The 24,156-nt window shown below is 43.3% G+C and overlaps 1 protein-coding gene across 1 annotated transcript in view; it reads left to right on the top strand.

The window, feature by feature from the left end:
- ABCA3 (ATP binding cassette subfamily A member 3) overlaps positions 1-24,156 on the top strand; it is a gene marked incomplete in the record, with an annotated part of 1,818,321 nt that overhangs the window by 246,717 nt on the left and 1,547,448 nt on the right.

Genomic DNA, 24,156 nt, shown 5'->3' with positions numbered 1-24,156 from the left:
CAGGCAGCAGAGGGGGAATGCAAAACCAGGGCGACAGGGATCAGTTCTTTGGCAAGCCCTACCATAGCTCCTGAAAGGAGGCCCAACTGTCCTACTCTGTATTTGTATCCAGATGCCTGGCTAAAAATTACAAAAGATTATTGGGTACAAAGCATTATTACCAGAGGCTATGTCATTCCTTTCACAGAACCTCCCTCCGTATGAAAGAAAATCCCAGATGTTCCACCCAGTCTCCGGGATCAAGCAACCATAGAGATTCAGAGGTTGCTAGAAAAAGAGTCATCCAGCCAGTCCCAGCAGACCAGATAGGATCTGTAGCCTACTCCAGATTCTTTTTAGTTCCAAAGAAAACGGGACTGGAGGCCCATCTTGGACCTCAGCAAACTCAACACTTTTGTAAAGAAGTTATGGATGGTCACGCTTCAGTCGATTCATCCATTTCTAGGAACGGGTGATTGGATGTACTATATAGAGCTCAAGGATGCATACTATCATATCAAAATGGCCAGACCATCCAGAGATCACCTGAGTTTCCGGCTGGGAGCCAGTCATTATCAGTTCTGAGCACTGCGCTTTGGTCTCACAACAGCCCCCAGAGTGTTTACCAAATGCATGGCAGTGGTTACGGCTCATTTGAGGCATCTAGGATTCTGAGTGTTTCCATACCTGGACGACTGGCTCCTCACCGCCATCTCCAGGCATCAACTAGTTCAGTCCAGGGATCACACTCTAAAATTGTGTTCTCAGTTAGGAATTACTTTAAATTTCAACAAGTCTGCATTGTCACCATCGCAGCATATTTCCTTTATCGGAGCAGATAGACACCACCACCACCACCATGGTAAAACTGCCACTGGAAAGAATAGTCACACTTCGGCAACAGGCATCAGACATTCTGACACACAAAAAAGTACCAGCCTCTCAAGTTTTGAAACTACTAGGTACTATGGCAGCAACTCTCATACAGTTCCTCTAGGGCGCATGCACATGAGAATACTTCAGTGGTTACTCTTCACCCAGTGATCTTACCAACAACTTCTGATGTCATTCATGATCATTACAGATTCATGCAAAAAGGATCTTCAATGGTGGTTGACCAGCCACCATGTAACAGTAGGTTGTCCAGTTGTTCTTTCCCCGCCATCAGCCACGGTGACCACAAACGCTTCTCTGATAGGGAGGGGGGGGGCTTTTTCAGGGAAGAACAGCCCAAGGCACTTGGTCAGAGACAGTCACAGTTGCACATCAATGTCCTGGAGATGAGCAGTACTTTTGGCATTGCAGTACTTCCAAGACTCTCTTCCTCTGGGAACGATTGCAATTCAGACTGACATCATGTCAGTAGTCTGGTATATCAACAAGCAAGGGAGAACCAAGTCTTATCCCCTGTGTCGAGAGAGGCCTTAAGAGTGTGGCAGTGGGCTGTATCCACCGGGCGCTTTCTGATACTGACATACCGGGGAAATCCAACATGATCGCAGATAAACTAAATGGAGCCATTCTGATGCCGCATGAGTGGTCCCTCAAAGACAACGTAGCAGAGATGATTTTCCGCAGATGGGGCCAGCCTTGCTGTGACCTGTTTGCATCCATCCCATGAATGCCAAATGCAGAAGCTACTTTGCCTTGAATCCCCACCAGGGGAAAACCCAGGGGATTCTCTCATACACGTTTGGCCCCTGGGACTCCTATATGCATTTCCACCCATTCCCATGATTCCAAAATTTCTGCAGAAAGCCAAAGCCTTGGGGAGGACTGTAATTCTGATAGCCCCGCATTGGCCTTGACAGATTTGGTTCCCCTTCCTTCGACTCTACCAACTAGTGGAACCATGGATTCTGGACCCAGTTCCAGATCTGCTGACACATTCATCAGGGGCTCTTCATCCTTCACTTCACTCCCTCAGATTGACAGCTTGGCTGCTCCAATTTCCAACATAGCCAGGTTTCACAATCTTTCCTCGGAGGTGCAGCATATCCTTGTATTCTCACATAAAGCTTCAACCAGAGAGTTATACACCAGCAAGTGGAAGCGGATTGCTTTCTGGGCTTCTCAAAATGATATTGACCCATACATCGCCCCAATTGCTAGCATATTAGAGTTCTTGACTAAGCTTTTTAATGAAGGTACTGTGGCAGCTACTATGTGTTCAGTTGGCTGCAATTTCAGATTTTCCCCTCAGTTCGGCAGGTTCTAATCTTATGTCTCGCACATTATGTAGAGCCTTCTTAAAAGGAACCATATATCTCAGACCACCAGTCGATATCCTTTCACTCCCTGGAACCTAAATGTTGTTCTGTCTAGGATTATTCTTCCTCCATTTGAGCCTGCATCTTCCTGCCAACTAAAATTCCTGTCTTGGAAAACCATTTTCTTGGTGGCCATTACATCAGCACGTAGGGTGTCCGAACTTCAGGCCTTATCTATTAAACCCCCATATTTGATTTTTCACCCTGACTGTGTCACTCCAGACTAACCCTTCCTTCCTTCCAAAGGTATGTTCGGAGGCTAATCTAAATCAAACTATTGAACTCCCAACTTTCTTCAGTAACCATTCCAACAAGTTGGAGTATATGTTGCATAAACTTGATGTTCACAGACAACTCAGATTTTATTTGAATAGAACAAAAGAATTTAGAAAATCAGAACAATTTTTTTGTCTCTCATTCTGATACCAAGAAAGGGCTATTGGTGTTAGTCAGTCTTTCCAAATGGTTGACTGATTGTGTAAAATTCATATATTCTTCTGTGAATCAACCATTAGAATATAACGTGAAGGCGCATTCCACAAGAGCGGTTTCTATTTCTTCAGCTTATATGGCTAGACTGCCGTTAGACACGATATGTGCAGCTGCCACTTGGTCAAAGCCACATACCTTCATTATGCATTACAGAGTAGATAAGACCTCCAGGGACAGGGCTTCCTCTGGTTCCACTGTCATCAGGAATATACTCCCCTGCGCCACCCAGGATAAATGGTGCTTGGAAGCTACCTATTTGTAAGAATGAACGGTGAGATTGAACAACTTCACATAACGAAGTTATGTACTTAGCATAACGTTCCATGTGAGTTTTTCATTTCAACTTCATTCTTATATTCCCTCCCGCCTACCCCCTCCAGGCTTCTGAAAGAACGAGCAAGAGATTTGCAGTCTGGTGGGTCTTTGTGTAGGATTTCATACTCCGGCTGGAGTAATGTTCATGTTTTTCTTATATTGTATATGTTGGGATCAGCAAACTAGATCTGAGGTGAGGCAGAGAGCATCATGGGATAGGGATTTGGCCTCGAGCTACTCAAAAACCTTGAGCTTGTGAAAGCATCCGACTCGGAACCGAGGGATCGGCTCCAAACCCATTTGTAAGAATGAAGGCGAGATGAGCAACTCACATGGAACGTTATGGTAAGTACATAACTTCTTTTTCATAACTCTTTAACTAAAAGAGCTACACTAAAAATGTAAATGTGAAAGTTGTTAAGCAGACACTGACCTTTCCAGCAGTGTAAATGCTGATAGTGCGTATCAAAGTCATTATTAAATATTTGGCAATGAATGCTGATATTGTGCATATTTTTTACCATTTGGAAAAGCAAAGCACAATATATTGGTCAATGTACCATGTAGACCCATACAATTTGTATTTACTTTGTTTGTATGAATGTCAGCTGTAAAATGATACCTTAACCATTACTGTATGATGCTCCTTGATGGAGATATTCACAGAAATATGATTAATGTAATATTTCTCATAATTGATAAATAAAGCATAATGTCTCATCACCTGTAACAGACTGAGGCTACATGTCAGTGTAGAAGTTGTGCGTCTCAATATCAGCTTCAAAATGATGCATCATTTGTGTGATCACCATGCCCTCTTGCAAAGATATGGGCATAATAATGAGAAGTATTGGAAATGTATAATTTTCATAATCCTTCAAGACTAAAACTGTGATATCTGTACATGTGTACAGTGCACAGACACATTTCTTTCACCATGTTGTAAGGAGTAACATTGTCTTCAAAATGAGGTATTACTTGGCACACTGACATGCTCCCTTACAAAGTTATTTACCAAAATATGAAAAAAAATAATTTCCATAACGTAAGTCCAAAAAAAAACTTTGATATCTGTACATGTGCATAACATACAGGCACAGTTCTTTTACCATGTTGGAACTATGAATACTGTCTCCAAAATGCGGTATTACTTACCACATTCAGATGCTCCCGTGCAAACTTATTTTCCAAAATATGAAAGAAAATCATAATTTCCATAACCATAAGTCCGAAACATACTTTAATATCTGTATATGTGTACAACATACAGGCACAGTTCTTTTACCATGTTGGAACTGTCAATACTATCTTCAAAATGAGATATTACTTAGCACATTCAGATACTTCCTTGCTAAATTATTTACCAAATTATGAAAAAAAATCATAATTTCAATAACCTAAGTCCTAAACAAACTATCTGTACATGTGTACAGCATTCAGACCCAGTTGTTTTACCATGTAGACAGATATCATTATAAATATACACATTCTTGGTGTAGCCAACATACTGCTGAATGGGTACATGTAAAGAGAAAAAGCAAGGTAAGGACCACCAATTCACTAATGACGGGCATGGGACTTCAGTGGCATGCAAGGCCATCTGATCTGTCCGATACCTGTGCTGGCTACCCGCTCAGAGAGCTGATACCACTACAGTCTCACGACCCCCTTCAGTGTCAGCAGTCTGCCTTACCTATGCCTTTTCTCTTTACATGTGTCCATTCAGCAGTGGACCTAAGGGATCAAGTTCTGTATTACTAAGCCCTTCCTGTCATCTAAACTCTACACATGCCGGATAAAAGAAGAATAAAAAAAGTAGTATTGCAGGATGGCTACTGACATATTCCATTGTACGTGGTAACACTCTCTTGAAACAGTTGTTTTCTCAGCATCTTCACCAGCTGCTTACCACAGTTATTTGCCAAACTCAGAAAATTATCATATTTTACACAACACAATTCATAATAGAGTTTTACTTACCATACTGGTCCTACTTAGTCATAGGTGTTTTCCATTCTTCTCACAAGCTGCATTACCAATCCTGCATAGCTCTCCTCATGCCATTGTGGAGGGTAGTCGAGAACAATGCAATGCCCTCCTCAGTTAGGTGAACACCATCCCTTCTGAACAGGTGAACATCTTCTGCGGTGATGCTGTCATGGCAGATTGTAGATCCACCGACCCTGTGCATCATGCCATGTATGAATCCATTCTGTAAACGTCTTGCCTTGTGTGCTGCCCATTGTCTGTTTGCCGTTTTCCATATCTGGCGAGGAATTATATCAGAACACACATAATGGTAAAGTGCACATTGCAAAAATGACAGAAAGAAACTGGTGGGGGGGGGGGGCTTGAAATGACTGCATGTAGGCAAAACCCAAAACTTTCTTGTGCATTCATCAATGTGATAAAGACCTCTACTTGTGTAAATAACAGTGACAGCTGCTGGGAATTTAACCTGAAAAGTGCTAATGACTCAGTGCTATATTGTAACTACACTTAGTGTTAATGTGGTAATGAGCTGCATTTCATTACCTCAAAGCTATGCATGCTCAGACAAAGTTGATAACTGCTGCACATAACCTGTTGAGTAGGCATTCATTATATTACCTTCTGCAGCTGTTATCTAACAGAGTCATTATCTGTTAGAAGACCATAGGCATTCAGAAAAAATAGTACAACACTTACTCAGTAAAAATAGTATAACACTTATAAATGAGCCCCTCCTCCCACCTATGTGCTAGCAAGGTACAAAACAATGAGGAATGACTCCTATTAAAATTCTTTGTCTACATCACAAAACACTGTGGTCAAGTAAATGAAAAGATTCTCATGTGCCTTTCACTTCCAAAAGCAATACTGAAATGGCAATGTGAAATGTTAGTAGCAACAAGGAGTATACACTCTGTGGTGGCTATGGTGAACTCCAACTGCTTGAACATTAAAAGCAAAAAAAATGTTCCAAGCAGTCGTATACATATAGAAAAATCAAGATAGAAGTAAAAATGGCTCATCCTGAGATGTCACTGCTAAAATATTTTCTAAGATTCCTTTACCAGTTGCATACAGTTATTATTTTGTATCTGAAACACCAACATATAAAATGAAATGGTATAAGCAGGTCAAATTATAGAATAATAAGCTTTTATTTTGGAGAAAGTGATTCTAGTTCTGTGCACTTCTTCTGGGTATGTGAAGGACAGGGTGGAAAGGAGGAATGTAACTGGAGAGGAAGGAAGAAGAAATGATTGTATGATTTCCACTTATTTGCATTGCATGGAGGCCACTACAATCCAACATTTGTTCTAAGCAGAAATACAATCATTTCTTCTTTCTTCCTCTCTCCAGTTGTGGTCTTCATGCAAATCAGTAAGACTTGCTCATTATATAATGACAGACATTTGACTTTTAGACTTCATATCCTTCAGAAAATGCATGCTACTGAAAATCCTGTTGCTGCCACATCTATATGAATGCGACTCTGTACCTGCACCAACCCTGGACTGGTACTAATATAGCTGTCTGAATGCACTCTGTACCTGCACTGCCCCTGGTTAAACTGTTACTAATATAGCTATATGAATGCGACTGTGTACCTGCACCACCCCTTGTTAATGTGATAATGAGGTGCATTAGAAGTCGTAAAACACTTAGATTTTACTGAGCCCTTCCTCCTCCCACCCAAATTCCACACATGACTGACAAAGCCAGGAAAAAAGCCCAAAATATAGGTCAGATGCATGCTGGTAATAGTAAGTAATAACCTTTACCTCACTCAGGCAGCTACTGAGTATAAACAGCAATACAATAATACAAACAGAAGTGTCAAACTTATCTGGTTCATCCGTGTAAGAATTAGTCCAAAAAGGCATTATTAAAGTTCTCACCTAACCATCCCTCTGGTTACAGTAGTATGTCCAGGTATGCACAAGAACCAAAATGAAACATTCCCTGTAATGACCCCAAGTATACATTTGCCACGTGACCCCTTCAGTACATATCTCTCGATCTCTTACACCAAGAAATCTGGACAAAAAGATAAATAACAGTGGGACAGAGGAACAAAAATATGGACAATGTTTGAAGATTGCTCTTGCGTATAAAATTTATTAGAATAACAGGTTTTGCATTACTATGACTTTTCTGAAGGATATTGAAGTTCAAATGTATGCCATTATTTTCTAACGTAGTTAATTTGCCAGAAAACCACTATTTTACGACAGACTAACCAAAAACATGTGGAGTAAATCAAGACAATGTATGCACATGCACCTTACTGACTCCACCATTAATCATTCCCACCAGTTACCCCTTCAGCAGTCTAAGTATACACAAGCAATGAAACGCAACATTTCCATCGGCAACCCCCTTCAGCAGCCCTTCCAAGTATGCCCATAAACCAAAATGACACATTGCCCCTAATGGACACCTTCAGCAACATATCCGAGTATAAGTAACCACTGAAATGAAACATTTGCTGCAAAGCCAAACGTGATGCTGAAATTGATATAGGATACCCTTCAAATGCTTGACCTGACCCAGTCTGAGTTTGGAGATGGTGCCTGTTGAACCTGGTGGACTGTTCTCAAGAAGGTCACAAGAGCCCTGGACAAAGGCAAATCTGTGCATACGGCCTACCTGGCCTTTGCAAAGGCCTTTGACACAATCCCCCACTCAGGCATCATTGAAAAACTCACCCAGTTGGGGATCAACACACATATTGTCAGGTGGGCAAACTGGCTTACCGACAGAGCATACACATTCAAAATGGGATTCCACCTACAGCAGGAGACCCATTACAAGTGGTGTGCCACAGGGGTCAGTGGTAGGGCCCCTATTGTTTGGACTGTACTTTTAAGAAGTATAGGCAAAAACAAAAGGTCTGTGACTGACAAAGTTTGCCGATGTATGCAAATTGTATGCAGTAACTGAGTCACCAAATAATGTCAATATTCTACAAGAAGGACTTCTGCTAACCAATGATTGGTGCCAAAGTGGACTTGAACTCAATGCAAAGAAATGCATTATCATCCCCTTCGGCACGGGTGAAGTCCTTCTAGGGTAGTGTTAACGACACCCTAAGCATTAAATCAGTGGTGACCGATCTGGGCAGACCCCCAATAAAAAAAACACCCTCCTAGCCAAGATTGCAGTGAAGGCACAAGCAAACACAATGTCTACATGTGTGACCGCTCTTCTGGACAGTGGGTATGGGAATTACACACCATTGGTGAACAAATAAGGATCCATTAGGAGAAGCTCACTGGTCAGCAGATAAAGAGAAAAAAAACAATTGTGAAAATATGGATGCTCTGTTGAAATATATAGTTTGTCACTATTAGGCCTTAATCTGTATATTGCCTGAATGATAGGATGAAAGGCCCCATGTGCTCTTGAAAAAAAAAAAATCACTACCATTCACAGTCTTGCATAATTCACCATACAGTTCCCTATCATAGGAATTTGAACTACTCTTGGGCCATCTGGCCCTTCATTAAAACTTTTTACTATGCTCCAACCTCTCATATAAATAGTCACCTTGTCTTGAAAGTCGTCTAGCCTATTCATTGTCTCTCTAAATATACACTTTGGCAGTACTGGTAGAAAGTACACACAGTAAAGCTGTATGTTGCTAGGAAACCTCTCATCCCTACATAACTGCTCTCATCTAGGAATTTTTTATGACAGGTTAACATTACCACCCTCATCCAGCAACCTTGTGAAAATGAAGCAGAAACAGATGATGCAGGAAGTTACACTGATGGCGTTTGTACACATTGAGACAGGCAGAAATCTGAATTCGTTTTCACCATGCTTTGATCACTTATTAAACAGTGCAAAGAGCAAAACTATACTCAGTATATTTATTAGATGTTCATAGTGTTACCCTGCTGCAGTCATCACACTTGGGTTATCCTGTTGTCAGGCGGTCCCGCAGTCTGCCTGAATTCCAAAGTCTTGGTCCGGCGTCTGTTGCTGTCGCTTCTTCCCTGACGTCAGAGCGCCAGGGGTATACAAGAGGCATCCAACACCATTTTCTTCAGTCTTTCTTGCCGCGCGGTGCCCGAAGCAGAAGCAGTTCGCAAGTGCCGGTCGGCCGACACCTGACATTTTCGAATCGAGTTTCAGTCCGAAGTCTTCAGAGCGAAGTACCCCATTGGGGAACCTTTTCTTGCCTCAGTCCGATGTCAGAAAAAGTTAACAATTACATTTCTTGTGGGAAGCAAATATCTAATAAGGACTTTCATTCTTATTGTATTCCTTGCCTAGGCCCAGGCCACGACGTCACTGGTTGTCGGTTTTGTGCTAGGTTCAATAAGCGAACTATAAAGCAATGCTTTGATTTCACATGACACTACTTCGGTAGGAAATGTAATTACACTATGCCGTCGGAGCAACCGACTACCGGCGTGCATAAAAAACACAAAGATAAAGACAGGCAGCCTAGATTCAAGCCAAACTCCGAGGCCTCGGCTGGGCCGGTCGCCGGTTCTCCGGTTTTCAGTGAGGTGCCTACGCAGCCCCTGGCTACTGCAGAATTGGAACCCCAGACCACTTCAGATTCTCTAGCAGAGAGGTCTGGGCCGACGCAGCCATTTTCTTTAGGCCCTACCGACGATATTGCAGAAGGAGAAGCCTGTGCTGTAGAAACACCTTCGGTTTCAGAAGGTGTCTTCAGACAGACTACTCTCACCATAAAATCTTATGCTAAGCTTAAGACTCCTCTAAAACCAAAAAAGACTGCACTTCAGTCTCCAGTTCAAGGCCCCATGACTAAGAAACAGATGCTTAAAATGGCTGAAGATTTGATTTCTTTAATCAGGGGTTCCCACCCCCCCCCCTCCCGACAAAAGGCCAAGACAAGAGGAGGAATATGCCTCCTCTGGTCAAGTGTCTATTTCCTCAGGCTCCTCTGAGGAACAGGATTACTCTTTTCCCCCTTATGACGATTCTGATGCTGAAGATTCCATTCCCTCAGCTTCTCCCCCTGAAGTCTATTCCTTTGGGGAAACCTTACATACCATGAGGGAACATTTCCACTGGGAAGGTCAGGACTACTCCGACTCAAAGAAAAGGCTCCGAGAGTTTCTTTTACTCCCCCAGCACAGACCACTTGCTATCCCCCCAGTTTTAGACATTGTGGATGATGTTTACTTAGAATCTAGTCTAAATCCAGATTCTCTGCCTCCTGCTCCAGCCAAACCAGATAGATACTATAGAGTGCCTGACTCACACAAATTCCTTTACAAAAGCCCTGTTGCTGATCCAGAGACAATCTCCCAGGGTCCCAAAGGGGCTAAGGCTTCTATGGCTAAAAATCCTGTACCCTCTGAAAGGGACTCCAGAGCACTAGATAGGTGGGGGAAGAAGGTTTACACCTCAGCTACTCTAGCTATGAGAGCACTAAATTGTCAATTTTCACATGCTTAAATACCAGCAATTCCTAATGTCTCAAATAAAACAAAAGATGAGCATGCATCCTCAACAGTCTGAATTCAAGGAAATGTAGGATCTGTTGCATGCAGCTGAACAGGTGGGCAAACATACTTTACAATGTGGATTTGATTCCTTGGAAGCTTCCTCTAGAGCAGCTGTTACTGGGTTTGTTATACGTAGGCATGCTTGGTTAAAGGAACAAACTCTGCCTGATCATGTTAAAGCAAAGTTACTAGATGCACCCTTACAGCAGGATGTATTATTTGGGGTTAAAGCAGAAGAAGTTTTAAAGAAAATGGAGGATAAGTCAAAATCTATGCAGACAGTCAAAGATTTCTTACAGGTACAGCCCCCACGCTTCAGCAGAAATTGGCCAACAAAGAAATTGGTCCTTTCCAGCTTCTGACAGACCACAGAGGGGTAAATACAGGCTCTCAAGGGGCAGAGGACAAGCACAAATCACGTACAAACCTCGCCAATGGGGCACTGCAACACAGAAGGGAGGAGAAGACAGGTCCCAAACTACTAGAAGGCAAACACAATGACTTAAACCTCAAACTGCCAAGCAAAACTCTCTTGGCAGCTCCCTTGGGAGGAAAATTAGCACTTTTTGCAGACAACTGGCGCATCGTCACAAAGGACAAATGGGTCCTAGACATTATCTCACAAGGATACAGATTCCATTTCCACACCTTGCCAAGGATAAAAGGAATGCCAAACCTGCCACAAAATCAATGGGCAGAGGCACAAAAATAAATTACAGCTCTCATGGACATGAGAGCCATTCAACTGGTACCTACACAGGAGCAAGGCCAAGGATTTTACTCAAGGCTCTTTCTAGTCCCCAGAAAGGACAAGGCTTGGAGACCCATTGTGGACCTTTCAGTTCTAAACACCTTCTTGCAAGTACCCAAATTCAAGATGCTAACACTACAGCAGCTTCTTCCCATGTTGGGCAAGAAAGCTTGGCTAGTAACGTTGGACCTCAAGGAGGCATACCTGCATGTCCCTTTCAGACAAAATTGTAGAAGATACCTCCATTTCATTGCAGGTTCAACCCATTACCAATTATCTGCACTGCCCTTTGGCTTATCTACTGCACCCAGGGTCTTCAGAAAGTGCCTGGCACCATTAATTGCATACTGCAGACAGAGGAATTCAAATATACCCATACCTGTATGACTGCCTCATCCAAGCAGAAAGCAAGGGCATTCTCTTACAACATCTGGCTTTTGTAAAACACCTTCTAAGTTGCCTAGGGTACACAGTAAACGAAAAGAAATCAAAACTAGTGCCCTCACAAAATGACATTCCTGGGTGCCAGCTTGAATACAACAGCCCAGATGGCTTATCTGACGCCAGACAAACAACTACAACTAACTCAATACTTCAAAACAATGGCAACAAAGACCCAACTCCCTGCAAGAAAAATTCTGCAGGCCTTGGGCTTCATGGCATCTTGCATACTACTAATACCATTTGCAAAACTGCATATGAGGAAATTACAATGGTACCTAAAAAGCATATGGACTCAACACAGCCACAGCTTGGAAACAATGATAACTCTTATTCCCTGCCTTCAACAGGAGTTTCTATGGTGGTCACAGGCATGTCACCTCAACAAGGGTCAGCCTTTCACCTTACCCCCAGCCAGGCAAACTGTGACAACAGATGCATCGGACTATGCCTGGGGGGCACACATGGTAGGACGGTGCGTTCAAGGCATATGGACTGCAGATCAAAGGAATCTGCACATCAATCAAAAAGAAATGCAAGCTGTACAGAATGCCCTGACAGCCTTCAAGGACCTCTTACATCCAGGACAGCTTATAATAAGGACAGACAACACCACAGTAATGTGGTACATAAACAAACAAGGGGGTACACACTCCTACCCTCTATGCAGGCAAGCAATGACCTTGTGGAACACAGCACTGGCTTACCAAGTTCAATTACAAGCTCAATTCCTGCCAGGAAAAAAGAACACATTGGCAGACAACCTAAGCAGGAACATCATGGATCCCCACGAGTGGAAACTAGATCCACAAGTATTTGCAATGATAACTCAAAAATGGGGGCACCCAGACATAGTTTTGGGGGCTGGCAAACAGGTCTATCAGCTAACAAAATTTTGCACAAGGACATTTCACCATCAAGCTTGGAAAGTGGACACACTCTCATTCAGTTGGAAAATGCTGACAGTATATGCCTTCCCTCCATTGCCCCTTCTCACAAAGGTGCTGCTGAAAGTCAGGATGGAGAGACCCCGAATGATACTCATTGCCCCAGACTGGCCACGCCAGCACTGGTACCCACTATTAAGGAATATGGCCCAGGGCCCACCATGGATTTTACCACAAACTACTCATCTGCTCACACAGCAGGACAGTCAGATTCTACACAGCCAGCTCAAAACCTTAAATTTGGCTGCATGGCAAATCACCTAAGCAACCAGCCAGCTCCTCTTTCACAAGCTGCTATGGATGTTATTCTGGAGGCCAGGAGGCCCAGTACCAGGAAAGCCTACTCAGACAAATGGAAAAGGTTTTGCGCCTGGACCCAAGCTAAAGGCCAAAATACCCTTCAGCTGGACATACCTCAGATTCTACAATATTTAACTGAGATGTTACACAAGGGCTTTCTTTTTTATCTATTAAAATCCACGCCTCAGCTATTTCAGCTCACTACAACACGGATCCTCCCTTATTTTCACATCCACTTCTAAGGCAGTTTCTCAGAGGGGCCAAAAACATTAGGCCTCCCAGGAGAGCACCAACACCAACTTGCGACCTCAATTTTGTTCTGGAAAAACTTATGCTACCTCCTTTTGAGCCAGCTTTCTCAGCTAACTTAAAGTTTATATCATGGAAGACTGCCCTGCTGCTAGCAATTACTTCAGCCAGAAGAGTCTCAGAGCTTCAGGCACTAATGGCAGTAGAGCCATTCCTCATTTTTCATCAAGACAGAGTTTCTCTATGAACTAACCCCTCCTTTATGCCTAAGGTGGTATCCAGTGTGGCTCTAAATCAAACCATCCATTTACCTACCTTCTTTCCAAATCCACAGAACGAAGGAGAAAGATTCCTGCATTCCTTGGACATTCACAGGCAGCTACGTTACTACTTGGATAGAACTAAGGTTTTCAGAAAATCTGACCAGCTTTTTGTATCCTATGCTACAGCATCACAAGGAAAGGCCATCTCAAAACAGACCATTTCCAAATGGATAGGACATGGCATACGTTTTTGCTACACCCACCATGGAAAACCAGTTCCTGCTAGCATAAGGCCCCACTCTACCAGGGCAGCAGCTACATCTACAGCCTTCCTCAGGGGGGTGCCAACCAAGGATATTCTGGAAGCTGCAACTTGGAGTTCAGTACACACCTTCACCAAACACTATCACTTACCACTTTACTCTAAGACTAGAGCTGGCTTCGCCACTGCAGTTTTGCAGGGCCTTCTAGCCTCCTCTAACCCTGTTTGACTCCACCTCCCATTCTTAGCTTTGGGATTCTACCCAAGTGTGATGACTGCAGCAGGGTAACACTATGAACATAGTACAGTTTTGTACCTACCATAAATGTAGATGTTCGAGTGTATACCCTGCTGCAGTCCAGGTTACCCTCCCTCCATCCCCTCTGACCTAACTAAAACCGTTCAATACCCTAAAAATCTGATACAACCTTTGTGGTGTATTTGCTTATAGCTGGAGGGATGTTTTGTTTGTGCTAAACTTTTATTATTGGCACTATCTACTGACCACCTTTTGGGGGGGCACCTGACATCTGGGGCAAGAAAAACTGAAGAAAATGGCGTCAGATGCCTCTTATATACCCCTGGCGCACTGACGTCAGGGAAGAAGCGACAGCAACCGACGCCGGACCAAGACTTTGGAATTCAGGCCGACTGCGGGACCGCCTGACGACAGGATAATCCATGTGATAACTGCAGCAGGGTATACATTCGAACATCTACATTTATGGTAGGTACAAAACTGTACTTTCTTTACTTCCTGATTTAGAGATGTAACCAAGTAGTAGCACTTTCAACATTTATAAAGAAGCAACAAGAGTGAAAATGTTTATTTACAGCACCAGAACAAATGTTTAACAAAGCTACGCAGCCAGATGGAAGTAGCCGAAGCGTACTTGCTTACCCGTAAACTTTGGAAGGGATTACTGTTATCAACATGGACAGCTTGCCATGTGTTTTTGGAAGTCTTACATGTGCCCAAGGTTGATTGTGGAACTGGTCAAGTAACAGCAGTTACAACTATGCTGCTTTATTTGACGATTTGCAGAATGCACCTTATTTTTTGTCTTATCAATTGTACAATGTGATCTTTTGGTAAATCAGTGAAGATCAATCAGTAATACCACACACTGCTGCATCATACTCTCTACTCTTCAGAAAATGCACAATGATGCAAAAGCAGTTGCACTACTAAAATGTTTAAATTAATTAAATAAATTAGAGTAATCTAGAGGGTGGAAATACGGTTACCGTGACACACATCTGACACATGCACTTTGAGGACTTGCTGAACTGGACTTGTTTGCTCCAGCCTTCAGCTAACATAAATATCATCCAATGCAACAACCCCCAGCAGTAGTCAAATATACTAGCATTTATTTATTTATTTTACATTTCTTGACCGGGATAGTCCGACTGGATACATGTTCTTTTTCAGCGGAGGCTCGGGGAGAAAAAGCTGCAGACATAAATACAAAAACTACATCACTCATATCACTGCTCTCCCAAAATGAAAATAAAACATATCCCACAAGTGATCTATACTGTGACACATGAACATCACCGCAAAGAAATCAACTGCCCTCCGTACAAACCTGCACCGATCATTCTGGCTGCATAAACATGTTACTATGCCTGCTAAAAACAACATGTAAGTAATTGCTTCAACCAAATAATACGCTTAGCTATTATACAGCTGGAGGAGTGGACTGAAACCCATACATTGCAGAAAGAGTGCCAAAAGTATAATTTTCGGAAAGCAAAGCAAACTAAATGTTCCACACAAGTTACGGGTTTCAACACAGCGACACTAAAGACTGCTGCATAGTCCAAGGCAGGCCTGAAGCAGGCTTCAGTGTTGTTCTAATATGCCTAAGCAGTACTTGGTACTTACACAGACTGTGCTACAGCAAAACCTAAAAATACGCATGTTGGTAGCCTTCAGTTAGCATGGCCCGCCAAGCTTTCCTCACTACGTATGTCTCTATTACGTTAAGCAACATTCCTAACAAACAGGGAAGTATTTGATGGTTGGGCTTAAAAACCAAAGTCTGTATGATGCCAGGTATCATAAACTATGAAACTCAAGGTAACATTTACATTAAAAAAAAAAGTAATGCCAATGCAAAAAAAAAAAATTTATGCACGGTTTCAGCAGAACATAGTGCTTTTTTTTTTTTTTTTTTTTTTACCCGACCCATCTTACAACACACTCAAGTTCTGTATACTTTGCCTAAATTAATTGAGAAAAGCAAAGCTGGCACCATCCTACCGTACTATGGATTGGGTAAACCGGGCTGAAGAGGGAACTACCACAGACAGATCTCTGGTGCAGGTCTTTCTGCTGTAGAAGAACTCCCATTTGGTGAAGTGCCCAGCAAATATAAATAGAGCAGTACATTTTCCAGAAGCAAGAAAGGGAATTTTTATTGTTGGACCCCCTATTTATTAGCCACAACAAAGGATATCTACATCAGGGGATGGAGGTGTTAAGCTACTGGTGGCTTGGATGGACGCTACCACTTGCCTGCTCTTGCTCGTTAGTCTTACGGAAATCAAGATCCGTAAAATAATGTCTTTCATCAACTTTCTAATCACTAAATCCAGATTTGTATGTTCAAACTTTAGTTATATATGACTGCTTATTTGAAATAATTAAAATAATTTGAAGGCAGAGAAGCTTGCTATTCTGGCACCAAATACCATCCACACAGAAAACTGGCTTGCTATGGAGATGAAAGTGATTTGCAAGCAGATTCTCTCTGAAAACTGCAATGCTAACACCATGTTGAAAATTAAGCTGACTACGTACCTGAAAAAGTTCAGTTACGTTTTCAACTTAATTTTCAACAGTCGAGTTGCTATCTCGCTACAAAGTTAACTGTGCTGGGAGAAGGCAATCGGGTTTAACAACATGGACTTACTATTGTCTCACAGCATGCTCGGGTGTAACCACAGAGGTGCCATGAGTAGATAGTCTGGGTTAATGAGTTAAGGAGCTGTCGGATACCCTCGACGGAGCTCTGTCTGAGGTGCGGGATAAATTTGCACCTCAGCTTACCACCCTGGAGGCTATATCGAACTTGTCCATGTGGCTCATTGCTTGTGCCGCCGAAGGAACAACTAGGGCAGCGGGTCAGGGGTTGCCATAAGGTATTACACCTGGATGCACTTGTGTGACTTTGTGGAACCTTTAAACCCTTCCTTCTTCAGTGCTCCTATTGACGGATCTTCCTTGTTTGGCCCTAAAGTCACTGGCCAGGTGTGAAAAAGAGGGAAAAACCCTTTCTGCAGTAGGCATTCATTTCTCTACACCTTAGCAGTCATACTTTAGGAATTGGAGGAGTGGGAGAATGTGGTTAAAAAAGTCCAAAGGGCCCTTTCAAGACACACTTGGTGAATACTCCCCTCGAGGCAGAGGAGAGAGTTCAAGCAGAAGTTGCCCTCCCTGTGGCAGAGGAGGCCCATGAAGTCAGGGCTCCAGAGATTCCTTTTCCGGGCAGCCCTACCAGTGCTCCTGAATGGAGGTCTGATTGCTTACCTCTGGAAGCAGACTGGGGAAGATTTTCACTGCACCATTCAGCCTGGCTGTTGATAACTTTGGATACTTGGGCACAGAGAATTATCACCAGAGGTTACCAAATTCCTTTTATTCTCCTTCCAAAGATCCCAAGAGGAGTCCCCGATGTTCCACCCAGTCAGAGGGGCTAAGCAACCGTAGAAATTCAGAAGCTGCTAGTCATCCAAGAAGTCCCACCAGACCAAAGAGGATGTGGATTTTACCCAAGATTCTTTTTAGTGCCAAAAAAAAGACAGGGGACTGGGGACTAATTTTAGATCTCAGCCTTCTGAACAATTTTGTTCAGCAAACAAAATTCCGGATGGTCATGATTCAGTCTGTCCTTACCCTTTTAGAAGAGAGTGATTGGATGTGCTGTATAGACCTTCAGGACACGTATTACCACTTAAAGATGGATAAATGTTCCAGAAGGTTCCTCTGCTTCTGGCTGGGAGACAGTAATTTCCAATTCAGAGTGCTGCCTTTCTGTCTCACCACAGCCCCTATGGTGTTAACCAAGTGCAAGGCAGTAGTAACAGCTCACTTGAGGCTACGCGGATTCCGAGTATTTCCATATCTAGACGAATATCTCCTCACCGCCCCAACCAGGCATCTACTGCTTCAAATCACAGATTTCACACACACCTTTTTTCAGTCCTTGGGAATTACGATCAACAGAGATAAATCACAGTTGACGCCAACACAAGATGGAGAATTTATAAGAGCATGCCTTAATACGATTTCTTGTGTAGCATCTCTCCCTCTACACAGACTGCAAAAATTAAGGACACAAGTAGAGCTAATCATTTCCAAAAACAAGGTTCCTGCTTTTGTTCTGCAAGCATTTGGTTCTGTGGCAGCCACCATAACTTTAGTGCCCCTCTCAGGATATCGCATGAGGTCGCTGCAGTGGCTTTTAGCAGTGCAATGATCAACGCTGACGCATCCTATCGGATATTAATAACAAATTGTTGCAAGAAGGATCTATCCTAGTAGCCCGTTGGGGATCCTTTTTTCTTGCTCTAACTAATGTCAGAAAAAATTAATTGTCTTGCCTGTGGAAAGCAAATACCTCACAGAGATTTTCATTCTTACTGCATCACCTGTTTAGGCCCAGACCACGACGTCCCTCGCTGTGGGTTTTGTGCCTTGTTCAACGCCCGAATTATTCGTCGTTGGGCAATTTTTGTAGCTAAATTCTTTTGTTCTCTATTTCCATACTCTGAAATGGCTTTGATAAGCCATCAGACTACCGATCTTCTGAAGAAATGCAAGGATAAAGACAGAGACAGACCTCATATGTCCAAAACTGCCGACGGTACTACCGTTAAGCTAGTCGCCAGTCTGCTGGTACTCAGTGAAGCGCTTTCGCAGCCTCTGATATCCGCTTCTACAGATTCGTAGGCCTCTATTGAGACCCATTCGGAGTCCGGTATGCCGCGAGATGCTACTTCAACTATGGAACCTGTGGATGTCTCTACCTTGGATGGGTCCGGAGCCGCTGTGCAGGCACTGGCTTCTGAGGGTGTATTCAGGCCTTCCGATTTTCATATTAAACCGACTTCATTTCAAACCAAAAATTCCGAATTTCTCAGGCCTGGAGTTCGCACTACGCCTAGGAAACCGACGACCAAAGCGCATTCTCAGGCCCACATGCCACAAAAACAAATGCTTAGAATGGCTGAAGACCTCATTACCTTAATTAGGGGAAGTCAACCTTCCCCCCTCAGAGACCACAAACTGATTTTCCTTCTTATTTTTCTGATCAGGAATCTGATAACTGATCCTGCTGACTACCAGGACATACCCTTCTCTACCTATAAGGATTCTGATGCGGAGGATTTCATTCACTCTGCTTCCCTTGCAGAAGATTTTTCTTTTGCTGAAACCCTGCATACCCTTAGAGACCATTTCCGCTGGGACAGCCAGGACTACTCTGTCCAAAAAGAGACTCGGGGAATTTTTAAACTTGCCTCAGCACAGGCCTCTAGCTATCCCTCCTGTACTGAAAATTGTAGATGATGTCTTCTTGGAATCCAGTCTTACCCCTGATACTTTGCCTCCAGTTCCCAGGAAACCTGACAGGTACTATAGAGTACATAAATTCCTTTTTAAGAATCCTACTGCGAATCCAGAAAACATTTCCCAGGGACCTAAAGGCATCAAGGCTACAACTGCCAAAAATCCTACCCCTTCGGACAGGGATTCTAGGGCTTTAGACAGATAGGGTAAGAAGGTGGACACTTCTGCTACTCTTGCCATTAGGGCCTTAAATTACCAGTTTCATATGTTAAAGTATCAGCAGCATATTATGGAGCTAATTAAACAGAAAATGATGTTGATTCCTGACTGTGCAGAACACAAAGATTTACAAGAGTTAATGCATTCTGCTAACCAAGTTGGTAAATTTGCAATGTGGGTTCGATGCCTTAGAGGCATCTTGCAGGGCTACTGTCACTGGATCTGTTCTTAGAAGGCATGCTTTGCTTAAGGAACAAAACTTGCCAGATCATGTCAAAGCAAAATTACTGGCTGCACCATTAAACCAAGAGTGTTTATTTGGTAATAAAGCAGAAGACGTCCTCAAAAGAATGGAGGAGAAAGCTAAATCTATTCAAACTGTTTAAAGATTTCTTACAAGTACAGCCACCTAGATTCAGTAAGCATTGGCCTTCAAAAAACTGGTCTTTTCCAGTCCCTTCCAGGCCTTCTCAGTCCAAGCCCTGGGGCAGCAGACCACCAAGACTTCAGTTTCAGGTTATGCACAGATCTAAGCAATGGAGTGCTCCCACGTCCAAAACAGGGAGTAGTAAGCCACCATCCTATGGTAAAATGGCACAATGACTTATCCTTACCTCTTCCAAGCCTTGCCCAAGTACTTGCACCTTTAGGAGGGAAACTTGCCAGCATGCCAAAAACTGGGAATACATTACCCAAGACAGATGGATCTTAAACATAGTTTCCCAGGGATACAGATACCACTTCCACTCACTCCCAACCCTAAGCGGATGGCCAGACCTCCCCTTCAAACACAGTGGGCAGAGACCCAAAAGCAAGTACTTTCTCTTCTCAGCATCAAGGCTATTCAACCTGTCCCAGCAGAACAAAGGGGACAAGGTTTTTGTTCTAGACTGTTTCTGGTTCCCAGAAAAGAAAACTCCTGGTGTCCTATCCTGGATCTGTCTGTTCTCAACACCTTTCTGGTGGTTCCAAAATTCAAAATGCTAACTCTCCAACAGCTGCTTCCTATGCTAGCCAAGGACTCCTGGCTAGCAACCCTAGACTTTAAAAGAAGCCTATCTGCACATCCCCATAAGGGAATCTTGCAGGAAATACCTACACTTCAGAGCAGGCTCTATGCACTATCATTACTCTGCACTTCCCTTTGGCTTATCTACTGCGCCCAGGGTATTCACAAAGTGCCTAGCTCCAGCTTTGGCATATTGCAGGCAGAAAAGCATTCAGATTTACCCATACTTGGACGATTGCCTGATTCAGGCGGACAGTCAGGACTTGCTACTACAGCACCTGGCATTTGTAAAGAAACTTCTAACTTTACTAGGGTACACCATCCACGAAAAGAAATCACAGCTGGTACCCAGCCAACAGATTGTATTCCTTGCAGCAAGCTTGAACACAATTTCCCAGATGGTATTCCTCACTCCAGAAAAACAAATTTATTTGACAAACTACTTCAGTCTACTGGCCACCAAAACCTGGCTATCTGCAAGAAAAATACTGCAAGCCCTGGGGTTCATGGCCTCTTGTATTCTATTAATTCCATATGCAAGACTGCATATGAGGAAACTTCAATGGTACCTAAAAAGTATTTGAAGTCAACATTCTCAGGACCTGGAAACAATGATTTCCGTCATTCCTTGCTTAAGATCAGAGTTCCTTTGGTGGGCAGAGGCCTGCAACCACAACATGGGACTCCCTTTCACTCTACCCCCTGCTGCCCAAACCCTAACAGATGCATCAGACTATGGATGGGGGGGCTCACATGGCAGGGCAGTGCATTCAGGCAAGTAGAACCCAAAGCAAATGCACCTGCATATCAGTCAGAAAGAAATGTTAGCTGTACAGAATGCTCTGACAGCCTTCAAAGGCCTTATTCTTCCAGAACAACTATTGGTAAAGACAGACAACACCACAGTTATGTGGTACATAAACAAGCAGGGGGCAACCCATTCCTACCCACTCTGCAGACTAGCCATGGCTCTGTGGAACACAACCTTGAGCAGCCAAGTGCACCTGCACGCTCAATTCCTGCCAGGCAAATTAAATTTACTGACAGATGACTTAAGAAGAAATCTCTTGGACCCACACGAGTGGAAACTGGAACAAAAATATTCCAAGATTTTGAGGCACAGGTAGGGGACACCAGAGGTTGACCTTTTTGCTTCCCCTCAGAACTATCAATTGAGCAAATATTGCACCAGAACTCCCCACAGCCAAGCTTGGAAAGTGGATGCCCTGTCCTTCACCTGGGAAAACCTCTCAATCTATGCCTTTCCCCCTCTGCCCCTCCTCTCGAGGGTTCTACTAAAGATCAAACAGGACAAGCCAAGAACTATCCTGATTACACCAGACTGGCCACGCCAGCACTGCCAGCACTGATACCCTCCTTTGCGCAGCCTGACAGTGCTGCCACCATGGCACCTGCCTCAGACTCCTTCCCTGCTGTCCCAGCAGGCAAGCCAGATTCTGCACCCTCAGCCACAGACCCTGAACCTAGCAGCCTGGTTCTTCCACTGAATTCTTCTCCAGCAACTCTCAGTAAGCAGGTGCTCGATGTCATTTTTGAAGCAAGGAGGCCTAGTACGAGAAAATCCTATTTGGAAAAGTGGAAAAGATACTGCTCCTGGAGCCAGTCTCAGGGAATGGACACAACTGTGCCCAACTTACCTCATATACTAGATTACTTGGCAGAAATGCTTCACAAAGGCCTATCCTTCTCTTCAGTTAAGATCCATGCCTCTGCCATCTCAGGTCATTATAATGCAGAGCCACCCCTTTTTCTCATCCTCTACTCACAGTTCCTGAGAGGAGCCAAGAAATTAAGACCCCCAGGAGAGCCTCCCACTCCTGCCTGGGACCTTAACTTTGTATTGGAAAAGCTCACACTTCCACCCTTTGAACCTGCTGCCACAGCTGAGTTAAAATTCCTCTCATGGAAAACAGCTTTACTTCTAGCCATCACTTCAGCAAGAAAAATGTCTGAATTGCAGGCCTATGGCCGTGGAACTCTTCATTATCTTCCATGCGGACAGGGTCTCCCTCAGGACTAAACCATCATTTATGCCAAAGGTGGTATCTAGTGTGGCTTTAAACCTATCCATTCATTTGCCTACTTTTTTCCCTAATCCTCAGAATAAAGGGGAAAGGATCCTGCATTCCCTGGATGTGCACAGGCAGCTCAGGCTCTATCTGGACAGGACTAAGCCTTTCAGAAAGTCTGATCAGCTGCTAGTCAGCTTTGCTGTAGGGGCAGAGGGCAAGGCCATTTCAAAGCAAACCATTTCTAAATGGATAGCCCACTGTATCTATTCCTGCTACAGGCACCATGGGAAACCTACCCCACAGGGGATCAGAACACATTCCACTAGGGCTACATCGACCTCTACAGCATTCCTCAGGGGAGCCCCTACCAGGGACGTCCTGGAAGCTGCAACCTGGAGCTCTGTACGCATTGCCACTTGCCTATCTTTTCTAAATCCAGAGCTGGATTTGCCACAGCAGTCTTGCAGGGCCTGATTGCCAGCCCTAATGCTTCTTAACTACCTCCACCCTTCCTTCACATTTGGTAATCAACCCAAATGTGATGACTGAAACAGTGAAACACGAAGAACATAGTACAGTTGTGTACACTTACCATAAATGCAGATGTTCAAATGTATTCACTGTTGCAGTCCTGGTTACCCTCCCTCCAGCCCCCCCCCCAACTTATCTTTACTTCTACCTATCTTTGTTGTTTGGCATTTCTTATATCATGTGTATTTGCTTTTTGCTGGGGGTGTTCCATACCATGTAATTGCTTCCTATTTTGGTGGCACCTGACATCTAGGGCAAGAAAAACTGATGTAATGGCGTCAGCTGCATGTTTTATATCCCAAAACTGATGTAATGGCGTCAGCTGCATGTTTTATATCCCTGACGTCATGGAAGAAGTGACCGCATCCGACGCAGAAATCTCAAGACTCTTTTATTCAGGCCGACTGAGGGCTACCTGTAGGCAGGTAACCCAAATGCGATGACTGCAACAGTGAATACACTCTAACATCTACATTTATGGTAGGTGTACACAACTGTACTTTCTCTCATTTGCTGTAATTGTGTATGTGTGACTTGAAATAAAATATGTGTAATCTTTGGAAAATTATCACTAGTGATTCCTAATGAAGAGTGATATAGCCCTGGATCATTTGAGAGTTTAAACTGTAGTTCCTGTTGGAGATTTGTCTGGTAGTTTAACAATAGCATTAACTCCCGGACTGCTAATTTTCTGCATGAGTAGTTGATATTCAGTCAAAAGTTATTGAGACTTCAAAAAAAAAAAAAAAAAAAAACTTAAATAGTATTTGGCAATCTATTTCTGAATGTATGATGTATGTATGGTTTGATTTTTGACCACCTGTCCAAACCACCCTTTTTTTTTTTTAGAAGGCATGAGGGTTGAAACACTGTAAGCATTACCGCAGATTTACTTAAGACATTACGTTTTTTTTTAATTTAAGAAATCTTGATTATTAAATATTTTCAGCAGACTGGGTAAAGAAAGTTTGGGTTCAACAGGGGAAGGGGAGGGAATGTTGGAAAACAAGAAGTACATGCATAATTGTTGTCTTAA

Source organism: Protopterus annectens, chromosome 12.part0, assembly GCF_019279795.1.
Source record: "Protopterus annectens isolate FY-2018-M chromosome 12.part0, PAN1.0, whole genome shotgun sequence".
In the NCBI taxonomy this organism is placed as follows: Eukaryota; Metazoa; Chordata; order Ceratodontiformes; family Protopteridae; genus Protopterus; species Protopterus annectens.
The sequence above is the reverse complement of the archived record's forward strand: the minus strand, read 5'-3'. Positions and strand labels throughout refer to the sequence as shown.